This window comes from Crocodylus porosus, unplaced genomic scaffold, assembly GCF_001723895.1.
Source record: "Crocodylus porosus isolate Cpor-Errol unplaced genomic scaffold, CroPor_comp1, whole genome shotgun sequence".
Lineage (NCBI taxonomy): Eukaryota > Metazoa > Chordata > Crocodylia > Crocodylidae > Crocodylus > Crocodylus porosus.
The window spans coordinates 148,379,165-148,400,633 of NW_017728906.1; the positions used below are offsets into that span (position 1 = coordinate 148,379,165).

General features: G+C 42.5%; 1 protein-coding gene across 6 annotated transcripts in view; it reads right to left on the minus strand.

Annotated features, from left to right (window-relative positions):
* The window catches only part of ENOX1 (ecto-NOX disulfide-thiol exchanger 1), a 531,698-nt gene that overhangs the window by 218,386 nt on the left and 291,843 nt on the right, over positions 1–21,469 (minus strand). Inside the window, exon 1 of one of the 6 annotated variants that reach the window (XM_019529870.1) lies at positions 13,254–13,359. The exons of the other annotated variants lie outside the window; for them this stretch is intronic. The gene's annotated coding sequence lies outside the window, so the exon portion shown is untranslated. Of the gene's footprint in view, positions 1–13,253; positions 13,360–21,469 lie in introns of those variants that run through there. 6 annotated transcript variants of the gene reach the window in all.

Below are 21,469 nucleotides of genomic sequence, written 5' to 3' on the forward strand. Positions count from 1 at the left end.
AGCCTGAAGGAGAACTGGTCCTTTCTAACTAAGAGTTGCTGCAGGCTATTTTGTCAGTGAAACAGAGCTGAATAACAAACACGTGCACCTATGATGCTCACTGAACATTCTGCAGAATAATGCACATAAAACTGGTGACAGCAGCAAAAGAGAAACACAGAATTAGGACTGGGGAAAATAGCAGCTTCTAGTTCGAGTTCAAACAGTAACAAACCTTAAGGAAAACTCTGATCGTCAAGATGCAAATTCCTTCCAAAAGTGATGTACTATATAATAATATCAAGGCTGTAGATACAGCACAGTAAGCAGTAGAGGCGCACCGATACATAGGTCCAATACTGGATCGGCACTGATATAAAGAAAATTTACTATATTGGAAATTGGTGATATCAGGCCAATAATTTGGCTGATAAATGGCCCGTGCATGTGCGTGCAGCTGCAGCACAGCATAAGCGGGAGAAGCACAGCCCCACATCTTGGAGAGCTGCCTCCAGCTGGTAAGTCTGGTGTGGTGAAAAGGGAGCAGGGAGGGAAGGAACTGTGGGGGCAGATGAAGGCCCCCGCGATGAGGGAGGTGTGGGGTTGGGGCTGGGGCAGGGGCTGGGGAAAGTGCTGCCCAGTCAGGGCAGGGTGGGCATGGCACGGTGCTGCAGCTTGTCCAAGGGGGACAGCTCCCACCGCTGTGCGCTGCTTGTCCAGGAGCTGCTGATCCAGAGGCTCATCTGGCACTCACCTGCTTGTGCAGTGGCTCCTGCCACTGCTTACCCCACTCATCCAGGAGGCGGAGGGTGTGCGACCCTGGATCTGCATGGTGTGGGCTGGGGCTGTGCCAAGCTGTTCCTGGCAAGGTATGGCTGTGTTGGGAAGGGGCTACAGAGAATTTGTGACTGCAGTACATGTCCCCCCACCCCAGCCCCTTCCCAGCGCAGCCCCGTCCCACCAGGAACAGCTTGGTGCAGCCCCAGCCCCAACCCAGCCTGCACAGTTCTGGTGGCACACCCCCACCCCCACCCCCTGACCTCCTAGATGGAGGCAGGAGCAGCAGCAGGAGCTGCCAGATGAGTGGACAAGTGCTGGACCAATGGTTCCTGGCTGAGCAGCATGCACTGGCAGAAGCCATGCCCCGCCCCCCACCTTACAGCTCTGTGCCATGTCTGCCTCACCGTGGCTAGCACTTGCCCCAGCCCCATGCCCTCCCTCACCGCAGAGGCCTTGATCTGCCTCCCCCAGCCCCTTCCCTCCCTCCTCCCTTTCCACCACACCAGACTTACCAGCTAGAGGCAGCTCTCCACTCTGCCAGGCTGGGTATTGGAAATTGGATTGGTATCAGCCAATACGCCTCCTTAAAAATCGGCTGTTGGTATAGGTCCCAAAATCTCTATCAGTGCACCCCTAGTAAGCAGTGCTGTTACAATAAAAGAAATCAATCTTTCTTATTCTTACTATGACTGGTTGTCAATACAGATTCTTGACATGAGAAAATTTCATAGATTAAACAAACATGGTGGAAAACTATATTGCTTAAAATCATCTTAAGAAGACACTCAACACTGCAGTTAGGCTCAAGATTTTGTCAGACGTTTTGAAAATCTTAACAGAAAAGGTTATGTTAATATTTTTAATGAAAGCAGCTTTGCGTAGATATAAATACTTCTCCGTAATTTTTGCAACCCAGAACTGTGCTTTGCATGAGTGCCAGAAAGAAAGATGGTAGAATTGAAAGGAAAGCAGACTACTTGTTTTCACCATTCACAGGTTGTGGGACAGGCAAACAGTTAAGAAGTGATTAAAAGTATATTTGTCTTTAAGTGTACTGCCATTTCTTTTTTCTTTTTGTTATAAAAGGTGTTTCTGGTAAGATAGGTAATGACATTTATTTAAGTATATGCAAAGCCAGGACCTCAGTGTACAATGCCAGTGTAAAATGGCGTTGTTCCACTCCCTTCCAATGGACCCATGTAGGTCTAGATGCTAGCTGAAGATCTGGCCCATGACTTTAAGGCCATAAGAGTCCCGTTAAGTATTAGTAATAAGCAGGTATATAAATAAATAGTCTGGGTATGTAGACACTCTAGTATGTAGGTAATTTTACTCAGCTGTATGGGTTGTGTCTGGCTGTTATTAAAACACAAAGGAGAAAAATGGAGAACATCTTTTCCTTTCTTTAGCACATTTTTGTTAGGAGGTTTTTGATTAACACACGTTTAATGTCAAATGCAGTTAACAGCACTCCAAACAGGAGAGTCAGAAACCAGTTCTTTCAAGATTCCATTTTCTAGTCGCACAGAAAATACCAGTTGTCAGATGGTAGATTGTGGTAGGCATTCAGACTTTCCTCCGACAGGCTGTCAAGAAGATGAAGCGCCCTCAAGTCCATATGAATGAGCATTTCTCAGTCATAGCAGATTGCACTTAGTACACATATTTTATACCAGGCAATTAAATGCAGTTACCCAAATGAATACAGAACTTGGTTATATATTGTGCATCAATTATCACAGGCAATGAATGCCATGAGACAAAGAGATTAACACAACATAAAACTAATTCAATAACAGAGCTGATTGCCAAATTAAAATCCTACCCTTTAGATATCCGTAACACCACAGACGACTGAATTATGATGCAACCCAGCAGATTAAACTCCCTACTGCTAAGGACTTTAGCAGAACCCACAGGTCACTGTGGGTTTATTTATTTGCAGTTGTAGGGCTGCAGGACTGGCCTCAAATGACAAGGTAGCTGGTGACACCTTTCCCCACACATAAACAGTATCTATTTGGCCAGCTTTGGAAGAGGGAACTTTGAGAAAGAGAAACTGCAACCGCAACGAACAACATGATAGTAATTTTTTCTCTTTCTCTTCCCCCATGTCTTTCATATCTACAAAAGACACATCTCACAGATGGCCTCTGCTCAAACTTTTGTGAGGGCAGCACCATGAGTGAAAGTGGTTTTCTATATTTTTTCATGTTTCAAGATGGGAAAAAATGTCCTGGTTCTGAAATACAAAAATCTGGAAAGGCTCCAAGTGAAAAAAAATTTTCTGGGACAATTTACTAACAAATGCTCACTGCTTTCCCTCAGAGCTTGAATATATAAAATACCAAAATGAGAGACTGGAGCAATTTTTGAAAATAAGGCCATAAACAGCTAAAAGGTCCCAAATCCTTCAAAAAAAATTAGTCCTTACTTGTGGGTGCTGAACCCTAGAAAATCTGGATCTTATAGAAGTGTTGGGTTAAGCAAATTGCATTTTGTGTAAAATCCAGTCTTCAAACTAAGTCAATACGGACTGAATTATTTGTAGGTTGAGTTCATCAGTCTAACAGTATCTGTTACAGAGGGTGGCGGGTGTCCGAGAATACAAAGGAACTTTGGGACAAACCAGAGAAAGGAGAACTAACATATTCAATGTGTTCTGTACTATATATATGGAATCAAAATCATACAAATGAAATTAGTCTTCTGATTTCCAGTCATTTGGGATGAACTATGATACCGTTACTTACTCTGAACTCTGTAATTGAAAAACTATGATATCATGTTATAAATTCAGAAAAAATAAAGCATTGTTGTGCAATGTTTTACTTTATATCATACTGAACACTGCATGCATGTGTTTGTATATAATTTTTTGCATATGCACACACACAACGCTTTATTCATTGCAATGTAGTCAAACAACAAATTATAACTGTACCAATGGGCCTAAAAGAAGTCGGGGGGGAAAAGTCACAATATACTTTCAGTTTGCTCTTAAATCTAATATAAAGCCAATTTGCAGAAAATGTATCTTCTGGAAGAACTCCGCATTCAAGATGCTGTGTTACTAAATCCTCTCTCCTGTCCGCTTTTGAAAATGGTATGTGGAACACACAATGGGGAGATTTACTTCAGAAAACATTTTAGTCAGAAACAGGAAGATTTCAGGAGTGTGAGAATAAAACAAAGGTCTGTAAAATAAACAGGTATTCTTTTGAGATGCTGTTTTAAAGGTCATCCAGTAATATTTTATACCAAAATCCAGAACTTCACTGGCAACCAATGGAAGGTCTTAAGAGGTTACAAATGTGATTGTTCTTTTGTGAGAATTCCAGCAGCTGCAGCCTGAATTCGCTGAAGTCTATAAATAACAGAATCTGGAGACACATTAAGCAAAGCATTATAGAAGTCCTGCATAGTGATAAAATAAGAGAGGGGGGGAGAAAAGCATAGGCAGTGCTAAAGTCATCTGGAAAAAAGCAGATTTCCAGACAAGCAATGCTGTCCATCCCTGCTAAAAGCCGATTTGATTATTGCTCAAATACAAAATGCCATTGTCAATCAATGATTATGTCTGTGTTTGTCACTTTGTCTAGGAGCCGATTTTAAACGGTGATGACTTGCTTTCCATTTCATAAGAAGAATGCTTCCTGAATAAATTACACTATTTCTTCAAATAGCAGCATTTTAAGAATTCCAGTATAACAATATACTGATAATTCCAAAGTCTTCAAATCTGCTTATAATAATTTATATATTTAAAAGCTCAATATAATGCTGATTTTTATCCAAGGCCTTCAAAATCCTTTAATAACACAACATTTCCCTAAGACGTGTTTCAAACAATAGAGGAAGCACATAGAATAACCCAATGTACAGCACAGAAATAAAATATATTAATTAAGGTGGCGATATTGTGTCAGAGCAGTAGCTTGTATACAATAGACACATTGGGAAAAGTTTTTTGTTATGTCAGTGTTCCCTTTTGGTCTTTTTTTTTTTCCCCTCTCTCCTTCTTCAAAAAATAAATGAGAAACTTAAATTCTCTCTGTAGCAAAGAAATACAGAAAATAAATGGAAAAGGTCTGTTAGATCAGGCAGTCTTATTGAATGCTACTGGGCCAATCCAAACTCCCTAGACAGATGTCAAGAGTGCAGTTTCGATATCCATATCTCCATTTTTATCTAGCAAGGGTGTTCAGATATCACTGAGGTTCCTTTCTCTCACCTCTGGGCACCAACTTGCAGTCCATTAGAAGCTGAGACTTGTCAGGCCACTCATAGATACCACCTCCTCTTCTAACCTCATAGAAATTACTCAAAACATAATGCAGGCTAAAATTGTATCATCTTTGCTTCAGATCCTGCAAGAGGAAGGGGTGCACCCAAGGGACAAGGATGCCTAAGGAGAAGCCCTGGTTTACTGTGGGCCAAAGTACAGGCAATTTAAGATAAGGAATCTCACAGGGTTGCAGGGAGACCCTCAGAGATTTATCAATGTGGGAGGAGATAAATTGTATTAACCAGAGGGAATGAGGAAGGTGTTCTCTTTGAAGGAAACCTTACAAGAGAGATCTGCCCAGGGCCTCCTTCCACAAGGTTTTCTGCAGTACAGGATAATGTAGGCCAGGAATCAGCCACCCTTTCCCAGTGCAGGCCACTCATCACAACCTGGCCTCTGCTGCATACTGCAAATCTCTCTCCCGCAGAGTGGCCAGCTGCTTGTGCTTACATTCACTACTGATGCCCATCTCTGCAGAGAGGGTAAGCACAGGTGCAGTGAAGCAGCAAGCTCCATTGTGAAGGAGAGCACTGTTGAGGAGATATAGGCAGCTTGGTGCAGCTCTTACACCCGTTGTCAGATCAGACCTATGGGCTAAGTACAGACATTCAAAAAGCCTGAGCCTGAATCAATTCAATCCTTGCAGGTTAGTCTAACCCCATAGATTGAACTGGCGAGCAAGTGAATAGACATTCACTTTTGATTCCTGAAATGCAGGCACATGCTTGCAGTGGCTCAGGCTAGAAGCCGAGGGACACTAAAGTGAGCCCGGGGCTGGAGGGGGTGAGGCCAGGCCCCGGCAGACTGCGTATGACTGGGAAGGGATTTAAACCCCCACCCTGGCCTGCATGGTTCCTAGCTGGGGTGTGCCTGGAAGGGGAGTGGGAAGCAGCCCCTGCCAGGCATTTCCCCCCTGACCGCTCAACCAACGGCGCGGTGGTCAGCCCTGGCGGCAGCCTGAAGTAAATGGGGAGATGGAAGAGGGTTTAATTCCCCCCTGCCTCCCCTGTCCCACTGGCAGAGACCCAAGCCAGGGTCTGCCTGGCCAGGGCATATCAGAGCCCCCCACCTTGCTGCTGCAGCAGCAGGTGCAGAAGCATGGCTAGATGCCAGCCTGCCATGGCTTCCTGAAGCAAAGCATGGCCCCCAGCAGCAGCCTCAAATGAACGGGGGACAAAGGAGGGTTTAATTCCCCCATCCCTCCCCTGTTCCAACAGTACAGCCGGCAGCAGGGTGGGGCATGGCCTTTGCCTCAGGGATCTATGCTAGGCCAGCACCCAGCCACACCCCTGCTGCAGCGGCAAGGGCTCTGGGAAGGGGGAGGACCCTGACAGGGGCTGCTTTGCCCTGGCCAGGCAGACCCCAGCTTGGGTCTGTGCTGGTGGGACAAGGGATTTTGAAACTGGTTAATGTGCATTGAACTTCTGATCTGTCACATGTTTAAACCCATTTCTGATCACTTAAACCAGTTTATGTGTAACTTTTATCCTTAGCCTTGCAGGCTAGATTAAACCTCTTCATCTAGGGTGGATCTGGTCCATGGGCCAATGTTGCCAATTCCTGGTTTAGCTTAATGTACAAGATTCCTTTGGAAGACTGAATATATTATGTTGAAGAGCTGAATTCAGAGTCCTCACTGATGCCACAGATTTTTATGGAAACTTTCTAGACCCATCTTCTTTTCTATCCACAGCTATAGGAATACCAATGTAATAATTGCATTTATCACATACCTTTGCCTTCCCTACAATACTGTGTCTATTAATCTATTTTTTCATAAGTTAGTCCAGATAGCTGGAGATGCCCATTAAAAAAAAAGTCCTGCAAGAGAATGTTTGCTACCTTGCTATTCCACCACAATATGAAATTCCTTCTGTATCCACCTACGATAAAACTAATGTAGTCCATCCTCTACCTATGACTGATATATGGTGCATAATCTCACAAGCTAGTAGGAGCTTTATCATTACTGAAAAAAGGAGGGATTCTAGTTTTCCAACTGGCCTTCCAACACAGCGCTTGCTCCTAGCCTTGGAAGATGAGGAGGTAGCTGAACCTTCCATAGCAACATTATAAATAGAAAAAGTTACGTTAAGCAATTTTTATAAGTTTCTAAAGTGTATTCATTATCATTTCCTTCTGCTTCTGAGTCCTGGATAATTGAAGTCTTGGATTTAAAACAGCCTGATTTAGCAGACAGATATGTATGAGAAACCATGCCAATCAAGTCATTTTGCATTTTATAAAATCCTTCTTTCCCCTACGAAATGGACCATACACAGAATATGTGATGGTGTCACACAATAGAAAGGTTTCCTGGTTCCTAGCTGGAATGATTCCCATTACTCATGTGTGCCTTCTTCACTGAGTAAAGCAACCATCATAGAGTCATATCAATCACAACTTCATACAACATCACTTATTCTCCGTATGCTGCTTGTTGAAAGAGATTCTGGAAGATATTTTTAAGTTAAGTTTTCTCTTGATAATGTCACCTAAAAATAATAATAATAAAAAAACCTTCTCGATCTCTTGTTCACTCTGAATCCAACAACTGCTTTTTATCTTTTTATCATATCTTATTCAGGATCCTTGCCTCACTTCTTAGGACTCCAGATAGTCTCCCCCAACTATCTCCCTTGTCTCACACGCTCCTACATCTTCACCCCCTCTGCATATCTCCTATACACCCTCCCCTGATTTACCTTTAAACTTTTCTTTTTTCTATTACTCCTCACTTCATGCTTCCTCTAACACTACTTTCCTTGGCTGAATCTACCAGTCCACCTTCCTTCATTCAAGCGTTTCCTTTTAACTGGGAAACAATGTGGTCCAGTGTACAGTGCACTAGATAAAGATGAGTCTAATCACATTCTGCCACTACTCATTACTCCACTTCTCTAAGACTCTTTCCTCTCTCACTCCTTGGATCTGTCTAGTCCACTTGGATTGTAAGTTTGACATAGACAAGCTTAAGAGATCAAAAATCAAGAGTCAGGCCCCTGCAATATATATTCAAAGAAGATTTTTAGATATCTTCTGATGTTTTTGTGTCCATCCTCTTTGCATGTGCATAGAGACAGAGAGAGAGGACTGATATTGCTCACTCAGCCAAGTTTATTGGGAAAGCTAACCCTTCCCCTTTGGTACTGCATGAGCTCTCACTCCCATATATGCCTGTTCCTCTCTGAGCAATTTATTCATCTCTCCAAACAAGCAATCCTGTTCTCTCAGTCCTCAAAATAGTTTTGTCCCCGACCCCAGCAGTTCTGCTTTCCAGATCTGACCCAGAACAGCAGTTTTGACCCCAGGTTCCAACACACCTCCTAGGCTCCCAGACGGTCTGCCCCTCCAACATCACCCCTGCTCTCCCTGCGCGTCTTGATCCCTCTCCCCCAACTATAACAGGAAAAGTTACCTTCTCTTCCCTCCCAGTTCAGGGAAAAGATCATTGGCCCTTCTTCCTTTCTCCCTTCCCAGGCTGTATCTCAAGGGGAGATAAAGTAAACTGTAAGCCTAACAGGAAGGGAGAAGAGAGCAGTGTCACCTTGAACTGCCAGCCTGCTTCATTCTCCTGCTTCAAGGTTGCCAAGAGGAGGTAGAGAGGGTCCAACCTACTTCCTGAGCAGCCTTGAGTGACTGCTTTCCCCTGAGAGATGGGCAAGTAGCTTCAGCAATGAATCAAAGTTGTTTTCCCCCAGTCAAAAGTCAAATTTCCAAGTGGGTCCATGTGTCTCATGTAATGGAGAAACTAGCTCCAGCACCAGTCAAAACCATATCTTCTCTTTGCTATGGAAGTCTAAGAATTGGCTATACTGTAAACCAGGGGTGGCCAACCTGCAGTACATGTGCTATAAGTGGCACAAGGAACTTCTGTGTGGCAGACAGCACATTAGGGAGAGGTCAGGCAGTATAGGAGGAGACAGGACAAAACACAGAAAGCAGAATAGGCTCTGTGCACAGGACAAGAAGCAGAAAAAAAGAGCAGCAGATTGGGCAGGGACCAAAGGGAAGGAAGCAACAAGCAGAGCAGCAAATCAGGCAGGTGAAGGGGATCAGAGTGTTACTCAGGGAGGCCACTAGGCCAATTTATGGCACAAGTCTCAAAGATTGGCCCCCGCTGTTATAAACTCTCTGGGATAAGGATTGTCACTCACAATATTTTTGTAGGCACCTGATGCAGTGCTACCCCCAGATTCATTTGAAATCTACAGAAGGCAACTACAATATAAAATTATTATCAGCTACAACCCCATTCTCCACAAGGAATCCCTCCTTCCCTTTTCCCACTGTTAATAATCTTTTTAGCCTCCTTTTCCTGAAGCGCAGTCTGGTGTGTTTGTCTCGTCTAATTTGAATTATAAGCTCTTCTGGGCAGGAAACATGTCTTTATCTGTGTTGGTAAAGTACAGTGTAAATTTACTGCACTATATAAATGTTTTGTAATAACACCAGCAATAACGAGAATGATTTATTTACTATAAATACAATATTTCCAGTCTTCAAAATACAATCAGAAACAACCCAGAATCAACAGCGAAGCCAAAAAGATTTGCAGAACCTTTCATCATAAAGTGTGAGCAACCAGCCTTGAAGTAGCAGGGTGAAACTTTGGTGAATTAATTACCAATATTCATAAATAGCATTTGTTACTGCAATAAAAATCAAGGGAAATCTTCCTGCTGGAAAACATAAAACAGAAAATAACCAGTGTAAACCAGCAGCACACTGCTTAACACATGTATTAGAAGGGTCATAAGCAGTATATTCGTTACTTTTTAAACAAACATGATGTTAATAATGCCACTGCAACATTATGAATAAAGAATTTGGCCTGTAGCTGTGAATATGGTAACTCATAGCTTTTCACTTGTTTATTTGAATTGTCATCTAGCAAACTTCTTTACCAGTGTTCTCCTGAGACCAAATTCTTACTTCAGTCTATGAATATGCATGTGGCATAAATGGTACAATGAGGAAGGAAACTGTGAAGTGCAGTTATATTCACACGGCTTGCTGGCCCTCTGCTTGACCTCCATACATAAAGCAGCAGAGGATTATTCTGAGACACGGCTTTGATATCAAAGAGCAGAACTCATGCATTCAACCAGACCCACATCCATTTGCACTTTATTCTTCTCATACAGGGTGAGATTAGATTAGTAAAAGAATGGATTGTTACTACTTATGTATATCCAACATTGCACTAGCTGGTCATCTAAATATGCAATATGTAGACTGCAATGCTTTAGCTTAACTAAAATATTTGGGCTTAATGTAGCAGTGTCTGGGTGAAACTTAATGGCCTGTGATATGTAGAAGGTCAGCCACCAGGATCTAATGGTGCCTTCTGCCTTGAAAGCCAGAGCAGCAGCAAGTACAGTAGTAGGATCATCCACATGTATTACTCTTTTAATTGCCTGTTAACATTTCATGGATTGAGAAAGACTGGCTGCCTGCTTTCATGCTAACTGAACTCTATTCTTGCCTGTAATGGACTCCCATTCTTCTTCTTTAGGAAATGTATGGGCAGTACTGAGTTAAGACACTTGACTGAGAGATAGATATTGAACCCACATTTCCTTGATCTGTCATAAATTCCTGAGGAACCACAGGCAAGACATTTATGCCTCTGTACCCCATCTGTAAAATGGGGTAATGCTACTTCCCATTCTTTCTCTGCCGTGTCTAATTAGATTGCATTGCTTTTATGTACCATGCTCAACACAATAGGACCTCGATCTACACACACAAAGTAGACTGCAATGGATTATGTTGCGTGAATTCAGGTTTCAGTGAAAACCACATAAAACCAAGAAAAAAGGCACTTATAATTTTTCAAGATATGTGAGAGGGAAGGGAGGGAAAATTCAAGTTTCCTTTAAAGGGGCTTCCAATGAAATTCACACTCGGTTAGCTGCAATTTAAAGATTGTGTCTCAATACATGCATTCACTCTACACTTATTTCTTAGTCATGCATAACAGAAGTGATGTAAAATATTTTAGTATGTTATTTAAAAAGTGTGGGTTCATGAATGTGAGCAATAAAAAACAATGAAAAAGTCTCACTGGTATTTTTTTTTTTAAACTTCTGTAAACTTTTATGACATTTCTGCTCAGGAGACAGAACTAGAGATGTGCCTTTTCCCTTTGGCATGATGATATTTAATATATTACTCTTAGCTGATGATCATTCAAGATACTAATATTTGCAGAAGCCTTCATTGTTTTTGCCTTATCTATGCCTATCTTTTAAATTGTAAGACCTTCAGAGCAGGGAAAATTTGCATCTTACACATTGCCAAGAGTACTATTTATGCCCAACTAATAAGTGACGTAGAAACAGTCACCAGATAGTACTATTATCCACCGTGTGGTGAGCATTTTCTTGAGTGTACAAGCAAGATGTCAGTCTTGATAGAAACCTAGTGTTGTTGGCTTTCTCTAACATAGTTTCTTTGGGAAAGCTGTAACAACCTGCTAAAAGAAGTTAACACTGTCTTTAATCTTTCCACATAGACTTAATTCTCAGGGCACAGTTACTCCATGGGAACAAGGCTGTGGTATTTTGGCTGAGACCTTTAAAGGAGTGCGCTGCCTGTAATTGTTTAAGGAATTACATATATATCAAATGTAAAATAAACACATTGTCAATTATTTCTCCTGCAACAAAACACTGCTCTGCAAGGTCCTGACATGTTCCACTGGCCAGCTGAGATACAACAATAACTTTCTGGAAATAAAGCTGATGATGCTAGTTAAAGAAAATTTAATCAAGAATCTCCTCTTTTTGTATCACTCTTTTTACAAACGTGTTTGTATGATTGCCTGGTACATTTCTAAGGAACTTTTTACCCCAGTCTCTGGGGTAAAAAGTAACTAGATTAAGATTTATGAAGAAATCTTTTTCTTCATAAAGTCTGATTTGCTAGATATTAACCAAGCAAAAAAAATCTTGTTTAGACTAGCAAATATCTGTTTAAGGTATGCTATCCTTACACGGCACATTCATTGGCTTTCTTTTAATCTAAGCTGTTACAGTTGTGATAAATCATCGGTTATGTACTCTTTAATACAATTAAATGCTTTGGGCATAGAACTAAATTTAATTTTTTTTAACATGAAAAGCAAAACCACTCTCTTTAAATGCATTCCCATTCCCCATGATGAATTTTATCTCTGAGATTTGATCCAATGATTTAACTACCTCTCACTACTTCTCCCATGAATTGTTTATACAGCAACTTGGCAGCATGATTTGCATATCACAGAAATGATCCTGTTATGCATTCCCAGAGATGCATTTTCACCAGCTTTATCACTTTCTGCCACCTATGCATATCCCCCCAAGAACAATGTCTAGCTAATATGAAAAGGCACTTCTTGGCTGCCAATGGCAATTAAACATTAATGGGGCAGTTGCAAAGATTTCAAGAGCTGAAAACTATCTCCCCTTTTGTCTTCCAAAAATATGCAAACATATACTTTCAGACATTTTTGTCATGGATCACTATGCATTGCATTTAACTGCATTCTATTCAATTTATTTCAACTATAGCATAAATAATTAAGCAAGGAACAAATGTATTGAAACACAAAAGTTGCAGTCAAAGAGAGAAATCGTGTTTAGATATAGAATAGTACATTGGTATCATGGAAAGTTCACTGTATCATGACAGTTCAGTGCTGGAAACTATATTTTGGTTTCATTATTATTACTTGTGGGACTGCCACTAAAGTTACAGTTAGGTTCTTGGTCTTGCAGAGTTAAAATTTGGAATGAAACGTTGCATGCCATTCTGGATTATTCATTCAGACAAAATGCACACTAACTGTTGGCACTGGTTTAGCTTTCATTGTTAGGAACATTTAATCTAAAAACACTCCTAATAACATCAAGGAATGGAACAGTTAGGAAGGGACTGGAAATTAAAGGGGAAGTGAGAGTACATGTGTGTTAGAATGAAACAGAGAGAAATTTCCTTTCCATTAACATCTGTTGACATCAGATAGACTCGTAATGTATAAACTAATAACCTATAACAGGGGACTTGTAGCCCCTACTGATTTAAGAGAGGGTGAAGGCAGCATGATTTGGCTGCAAGACTGTTGGCAACTGAATTGGTGCCAGCTGCAAAGAGACAGGCAGCAGAAGGGAGTTAGGAGTCATAGCTGCAAGACAAAAACAAGCTGCAAACCACTTACCTGGAACAAGCAGGAATAGGATAGGGAGCTGAATTCCAGGCAAATATTTAAGTAGTGGCTGTGGCAGAGCTGAGGATCTAAGAAGAAACCCTTAGGCTCAGTTAAGAGATCTAGGGTCATGTGACCAAAAGTAGGTGGAACCCAGGGCTCTATGGCTAGGGACAGAAATTACACACAAACTTGTACAAGTGATCGGAAACTGGTTTAAATCTGTAACACAACAGAAGTATAGTGCACATAAACCGCTTTCAAAATGGCCAAAACCAGTTTATGATAAACCTGGAAGTATGCAGTATCAGACTTAACTGATTTAGATTAAAACATTTTATTGAACTTCTGTCCCAGATCCCCCCAGATTGAAATTAACTCACAGTCCCCCAGCATCCCAGAATACTTTGCACAACCCCTGAAAACCCCTCCTCTGTAGGTAGGCTAGACTTGGCCCAACCAGTCTGCTCCAGCTGAGCAGGGAGGTATGCACTAGCAGCCCCTGGCCTCTGGCTTGGGCCACTGTAGACATGTGACTGTGTTTTCAGAATCAAAAGTGAGTATCTGTTCACTTCCTTATGAGTTCAACCTACACATCTTAGACTAACCTACAAAGATTGCAATAATTCATCCTACAGCTTTTTGACTGTCTGTACTTAGCCATTAAGCCTGGCTCCTGTATTTGAGTGGGGGTATTCAAGCTCAGGATGCAGAAAAGAGAGGATCTCCCCAAAAGCTGCTCCAGTGCTGCCCTTGCAGCTTAGAGAAGGAGTCCCTAAGAGTGAGGGGGATCTTGTGAGCATCCCAGAAAGTGGGCTAGCACCAGTCAACAAGCAAGAAACTCTAAGGTACTGGTGCAAGTTGGGAGAGCATCTGGGAAAGGCAAACCACACAGAGTGGGTGAGAACCTACACAAATTGGAGGATTAGGCAAAAAGAAATCTCATGAGGTTTAACAAAGGCAAGTGCAAAGTCCTGCACTTAGGACAAAACAATCCCATGTACTGGTACAGGCTCAGGACCAATTGGCTAAGCAGCAGCTCTGCAGAAAAGGACTTGGGGGTTATGGTGGACAATAAGCTGGATATGAGTTAACAGTGTGCCCTTGTTGCCAAGAAACCTAACAGCATACTGGGTTGCATTAGTAGGAGAGTTGCCAGCAGATTGAGGGAAGTAATTATTCCATTCTATTCTGCATTGGTGAGGCCACATCTGGAGTACTGTATCCCGCTTCGGGCCCCCTCAGTACAGAAAGGATGTGGACAAGTTGCAGAGAGTCCAGTGGAGGGCAGTGAAAATAGTTAGGGAACTAAAACACATGACTTATGAGGAGAGGCTGAGGGAACTGGGCTTATTTAGTCTGTAGAAGAGAAGACTTGAGTGGAGATCTGATAAAAACCTTCAGCTACCTGAAGGGTTGTTCCGAAGAGGATAAAGCTGGACTGGTCTCAGTGGTGACAGATGACAGAACAAGGAGCAATGGTCTCAAGTTGCAGCAAGGGAGGTTTAGGTTGAATATTAGGAAAATCTCTCACTAGGATGGTGGTGAAGCATTGGAATGGGTTACTTAGAGAGGTGGTAGAAACTCCATCCTTGGAGATTTTTTAGGCCTGACTTGACAAAGCCCTAGCTGGTCCTGCTTAGAGCGGGGGGTTGGACTACATGACTTCCTGAGGTCCCTTCCAATCCTAATTTTCTATGATTTTATGACTCTATAAGAGAGAAGAGCCTTAGGGAAGGGCAAACCCCAGGATCCAAAGAAGCATTGATGAACAGGTGCAAGGCATGGGGTGGCTAGTAAGGTGCAAGTGGAGGGCACTAGGGGCTCACTGGTGAGGGTGCTGTTGAGTTTCTTCTGCAGAGAGTGGTAGCACTACAGAACCACTCCAAGCATCCAGCTGAGGGTGCTGCACTATACAGAACTGAGGGCAGTCATTAGTGGGCATCTGAGCCCAGGGGCTGCAAGAGACAGCTGGGGTAAGACAAGAAGTCTGGTGAGCAGAGAAAACGCAGACAAGAAGAGGCCCAGAGGACTGCACAGAGGGGACAGCATGTCCTGGAGAAATTGCTGAAGGGGCGGCACACCCCATACAACTGAGCCTAAAGTGTAAGCTCAAAGCACTGTTTTGGGGGAAGGCATACTCTAGATAACTATGCTGAGGGCAAATAAGCCCAGACAACTGGGTAGAGGGCCTAACAAGCCTGGGTGACTGTGCCAAGGAGGAAAAGCACCTATGAGGGTGCTTTCACAGGCAGCTTCCCAAGTTTATCATAATATTTAACACCCAAGGTCTGACAAGCAGGAACCAAGAGGTGCTATGGAGGCTGGAAAGCACAGCAGGCAGATCTGACCGCCAGGGATTGTCAGAGTCTGGGGTTGGATTTCCCAGCCTTCTGCGTACCCACACTGATTTGAATGACTGTAGGTAACTTTTTTTTAAGGGTCATCCTATACATTTAAAGTGTTTACCTTCCCTTTCCCAAATGTAACCTTCACTTGCACCCAATGCAACTCCCAGGAATAAAAAGGTCATACAGGTAAAATTTCAAGCCAGTTGATTCAGTTTGGGTAAAATGAACAGTGCCAGGTCCAAACTCAATTTAAAGAACTTTGACTAGTGCTTTGAAACCACCCAGCATCTATTCTCTCAGCATTCTGGAGGATTAGAATTGGTTAGCTCATTTGAAATATAAGGGGATATAGAGTAACTTGTAAGTTATAACTCAGAAACTCAACCCCAGAGAGTAGGGAGTGAATGCTGCTACCATCTAATGGCTAACACCATGGTAGCCATGTTAAATGGCACCCACATAGGTAGTCTCAGTGGGGCAGTGAAGGACAGAATAGGCCTAGTTGTCCCCTCATATCAGAGTTGAGAAACTTGTTCATGAATGTGCTTTTGCTACTGGGATGTATTTGGTAGTAAAAGATACATTTTTTGTGATTTATTAGTTGGTCTAATAAAAGGTCTCATCTCTGAACCAAGAGTTCTAGAGTTTTGCATTTCCTTTTGCTAATGTGCATTAAGTTTAGTACCTCTGTGCACTTTTACATGTGCTGCAGGGGTGAGGCAGCACTTTAATTAGAGAGGGTCCAAGAGTTGCTCTAATTAAAGCACCACCACCTCTCCTGTATCAGTCTCCAAGTTTAAAAATGGCAAGTGGGGGCACTCAAACTAAAGCTTTTTCAATGAGTTTTCTTTCAAGCGCCCCCACTGCCATTTTTAAGTGCAAGGATGCTGATACACGAGACACAGAAGGCTGCTGCAGCACAGTAATTGCCACGTTCCAGCAGACTCACTTAATCAAGTCTGCTCTGACGTGCTGGAATTCCAGTGCATCAGGGCCACCTCCATGCTCATGTACAGGCTGCCCTAATGCACAGTAGCAAAAGCCTTTTGTGACACTTAATGCTCAGTAAACTAATTCTGTGCATTAGCGTATTAGCACTGGTTTTGATGTGATGCTTTAATGAGCAATAGAATAGGCTACTGAGCATTAAAGTGGCATGTGTAGCTGTGCCCACTGATGATTATTATGGGAAGCTTGTACTAGTCCTCTGTGTCGTCCTTGTTCAGTGGAGATGATCATCTCAGAAACCATAGGCCTGATCTCTTCCCTAAGCATACATTCACAAATGCTTCACCCCAACATACAGAATTTGGAAAATAAAAGGTAGAATGAGGGTATAAAATAGAATACAAATAAAGAAGTTCTCAGCATATTGAAACAGTATTTCCTCAGAGCACTAGAGACTCAAAATGCAACAGCATGTGAACCAAAGCCCAAAACTAACCCAAGTTTCATTTTTCAAGTGTGTGGTGCAGGAATTCAAAACTTGCATTAAAATAAAACAAAACTTTCAGTCCCTTGAAGTGAACACTTTTAACAAAATCTGGAACAGTTTAGTGAAACAGAACAGTGTTGAGGTCTATGTGTCTGACAAGAAGCAATGCTGCCTGGGGAAACTGAGCTAGTGACTGTTCATTATTAAGGGCACAGGCTAGAGACAGAATGTCTTTAAGTTCCTGTACTTAACACTTAACAGTAGATCCGCAGCAAGGTAGGAAATAAACAGCAGTGAGGTAGGGTTAACCAGAGACCTGCTGGTTAGAATCTAGGAGCATGGCAAAGGAAACAACAGCACTGAGAAGTCAGAGGTAGTTAAACTGTTCTCAATGTGGGATCTGCCACAGAATTATGAGCTGTAGACAATGACAGTTTTAAAGATCAAGACTTTTTTACTGCTCACATGGGTCAAACTACTACACATATTCTCCCTTTCCCAGCACAGAAAAAATGCCTCTCAGCATTTCCTGTTATATCCTCTTCACCTCTGCACATAGGAGCCAGAGTACCTACCAACCTAGTGCCAACAGCTGTGCAATGAGTAAGGGAAAACAGACAGAGGGGATGTATCTTGGGGCTTCAAGCAGCCAACTCTGAATGAATTCTTAATCAGAGTACCCAGGTACCATCAACCTCTTTAAAATGTAGTATATTCTCTATCCCCTTCCCTCCACCCACAGTTCTCTCTCAACATAGAGTTACCTTTTCTATTCAACCCCTGGAGAAATGTCCCTGTCCTGCACCCACCATAAGTGAAGATCTACCCCTTACCTTGCACCCTAAATGCAGGAAGCCCATGGTCACCATGAGCTGTGGTGGTAAAACTCACTGAGGTTTCCAACGGTCTTCCCTCATCCATCACAACTGTGCTGATAGATCGGAGAGAGGTAGTTGATGAAATAACTAGAACACTACCCACTGAGGGCTTTAAAAACATCCGGTCCCTACAGTGCATCTGAAATAGGATGGGGAGCTGAGCAGAGAGGGGGAGAGGATTGATTCCCACCTGGAACTCAATTAGTTTCATAGTTGGTAGGGTCGGAAGGGACCTGAGAAGATCATCAAGTCTGACCCCCTGCCATGGCAGAAAAGAGTACTGGGGTCAAATGAACCCAGCAAGGTGTTCATCTAGCCTCCTCTTAAAGACCCCCAGGGTAGGAGCCAGCACCACTTCTCTTGGAAGTTGCTTGCTGGTCCCCCCTGACTAGTTTATAACAGGCCACAAGATCCCCCCTCAGCCTTCTCTTGTGGAGGCTGAACAGGTTAAGGTCCCGTCGCCTCTCTTTGTAGGGCCTGCCCTGCTGCCCCCTGATCATGCAAGTGGCCTCCTCTGGACCCTCTCCATGTTGTCCACATCCCTCCTGAAGTGCAGCACCCAGAACTGGATGCAGTACTCCAGGTGCGGCTTGTCCAGGTTGCACAGAGGGGGAGTATCACTTTCTTGGACCTGCCTGAGATACATCTGTGGATACATGACAAGGTACAGTTGGCCTTCCTGACTGCTTCCCCACACCGTCGGCCCTTGTTCATTTTGGCATCAATAATGACTCCAAGATCCTTTTCTGCCTCTGCACTGATGAGAAGGGAGTTCCCCAGCCTGTAGATCTGCTGCTGCTTCTTCCTCCCCAGGTGCATCACCTTGCACTTGTCATTGTTGAAACCCTGGAGACATTCCTGTATGCTTCTGGTGAGCCGTGGGGCCTTTTGCACCCTCTTGCCCCCTTTGATCTGCATTGGGATTACCTCCCTTTGGGCTTGGAGGATCATCTCCTTCAGAAATGACCACTCTTTCTGGACACACAACTCTCCTCCCCTCCGGGACCTCAGTGCCTCCCTGACTATTCTCCTTACCTCATTGCAATCCACCCTGCTGAAGTCCAGAGCTGCTGCCTTGCTGCAGGTCTTTGCCACCTTGCGCTGGATGGTGAATTCCAACAGGTGATGATCACTGTTGCCCAGGTGGTCAAGCACCCGCAGGCCCCTCACCAGGTCATCACCCATGGCTAGGACCAGATCCAACAAGGCATCTCCCCTGGTGGGGCTGTGCAGCTCCTGGGTTAGATGGAGGTCCTGTATTTCAGCTAGGAACCTACATGAGCAGCCAGACCTGGTTGACTCCTTCTCCCAGCAGATGTCTGGAAAGTTCAGGTCATCCATGATGACCACGTCCTTTGACCTAACTACCTCTGTGAGCTGACTTAATAATTCCCAGTCGAGCTCTTCCTCTTGGTTGGGCGGCCTGTAGTAGATACCTACCATTAAGTCCCTTTCCCCTCAAATTCCTTCTATTCTAACAAGGTTGAATTAGGTTGGAACAACTTTCAGAGAGGGGAAGAGGGAGGTGAGGAGGGGAATTTTAAAAAACCATTGTAAGACTGGCAGATCTACAGGTCAGTGCATGGAGATCAGTCATAAGGAAACTGTAAAACAAAGATATTGGCAGGGATTCAAGGGAAGTGAAAGTCTGTTTGATACATCCCTGATTTTGCCCAAAGAAGGGATATGGGTATCACTGCAAACGATGAAAAAACCCTACTTACAGATGTAATGCTTGGAATATTTTGAGAAGAAACCCCATTCAGATTTGGTTCACTACAGTAGAGAAACAGTTTAATGTGTGCATAACATTGTAGCGCGCTGTTGCATATTGAGGATTTGTAGACATGCTAATTCAAGCAATTTCAAATCTCCAGATATTTATTTTATGCTTACAAAATGAAAAGGTATTTTCATCCCATCTTGACTGGAGGAAAGAATGGAATCGAGTTATAAATTGGTTTGTATTACTTGTTAATGCTGACAGCTTTTCTATATCTGCTTGTTGAAGGGCCAACAAGGAGATGGGTAATGTTTTAAATATAAAATCAAAGAGTAGTGGAAACATGAAAAGCTTTATTTTCAACATGGCATTTATGTTTAAACTGTTCAAATTGCATGCATTGGTTACCTTGGAAACAATCAGCAGCTGTATGAAACCCTTCACCTGTCCAATATATGAAATATTTATTATCTGAGGCTGATCAGAGATCCACTGAGACTAAGAATAGGACAGGAAGACTTTGTCACTCCCAAGAATCTTGCACTACTTGTGACAGAGTCAGATTAGATTTGGCCACAGAGTCCAGTTATGGAACAGGTTGTTAGGGGGAAAAAAATAAGAGTAACTGCCATTTGCCATTCTACAAAAGGCTTAGTCAGGATTATTCGGCACATCGATGAGCCTTCTAAATTGTGTGGAGGCTGCAAAATGCTAGTTTCCCACCCCTTCTTTCTTTACATAACTGCTTTTTCATAGTGCTGCTCTTGATCACCAGGGATCCTGGTTTTCTCTAACAAAAAGAAAGTCTCCCAGATTTTGGATTTAAAAAAGTAACCAAAAATCCACTTTTTTCTCGTGGTTAATATGAAACACCACCATGTATATACCTATATACTAGTGGTGTTTGATTTTAATCATGGAAAAATGTGGACTTTGGGTTAGTTTTTTAGGTCTGAAAACTGGGGATTTTTTTTTAATCAGCGAAAACCAGGATTCCTGTTGATCACTTATTTCTCAATAAATAATGCCTGATTTTTTCCCTTCTGTAATTCTAGTTTCTTTTCTTTTGTGGTTTCGAAGCAATTTATTAAGAGGATATAACTTGGAGGTGGTCCAGAGAAGATGCTCTTTTTGATTATTCTATTCTGAAACATATTTATATAAAAATGCTACTGTGTGATTCCGTGTTTATTGTAACTAAGTGGCTTCCAGGGAATTTGTTTCAGCAAACAGGGATTTAGTTTGTGTGCAACCTGGAATGTGATGCAGCCACTCTCCCACACTTGCTTGCAAGTAAAAATTAGCAAAATACTTTTTTCACCACACTAAGCAGACAGGATATAAATGCACACACAAAACAGATCTGTTGTTTAAACAACATGTCATTTTGACATAGCCACATCAGAATAGAATTAGAATTTTCAATTAAATATTTTCCCTCTGCTGTGTTTCTCTCTCTCTCCCCTAAGTCTGGATATCAGAGGTCCCTGATGCTACTGTTTTATTATAAGCAGGTTATATGTCCATCTCCAAGAGGAGCTACAATTGTCAAATTATATTAAGTGGAGAAAATATCAGGCTTAGGTTGGAAAAAAAAATCCAATCCACCACAGCAGAGGTAAAAATTTTCACTCTCATTTCTTTGTAGAACGATAACAACATAAAAATGCACAAGTTCAGTTCAGGTTACTTTCTCCCCACACCCCACTTCACAATTTCATCAAGGTTTTAATAAAAAATACTGGGTCAGATGGCATTGCTAAATATGATTTGAAAGACACCACGGCAAGTTCTCAGATGATGCCTGCTAGGCCTGTGTGAACCAGCTAGTATTCACTTTG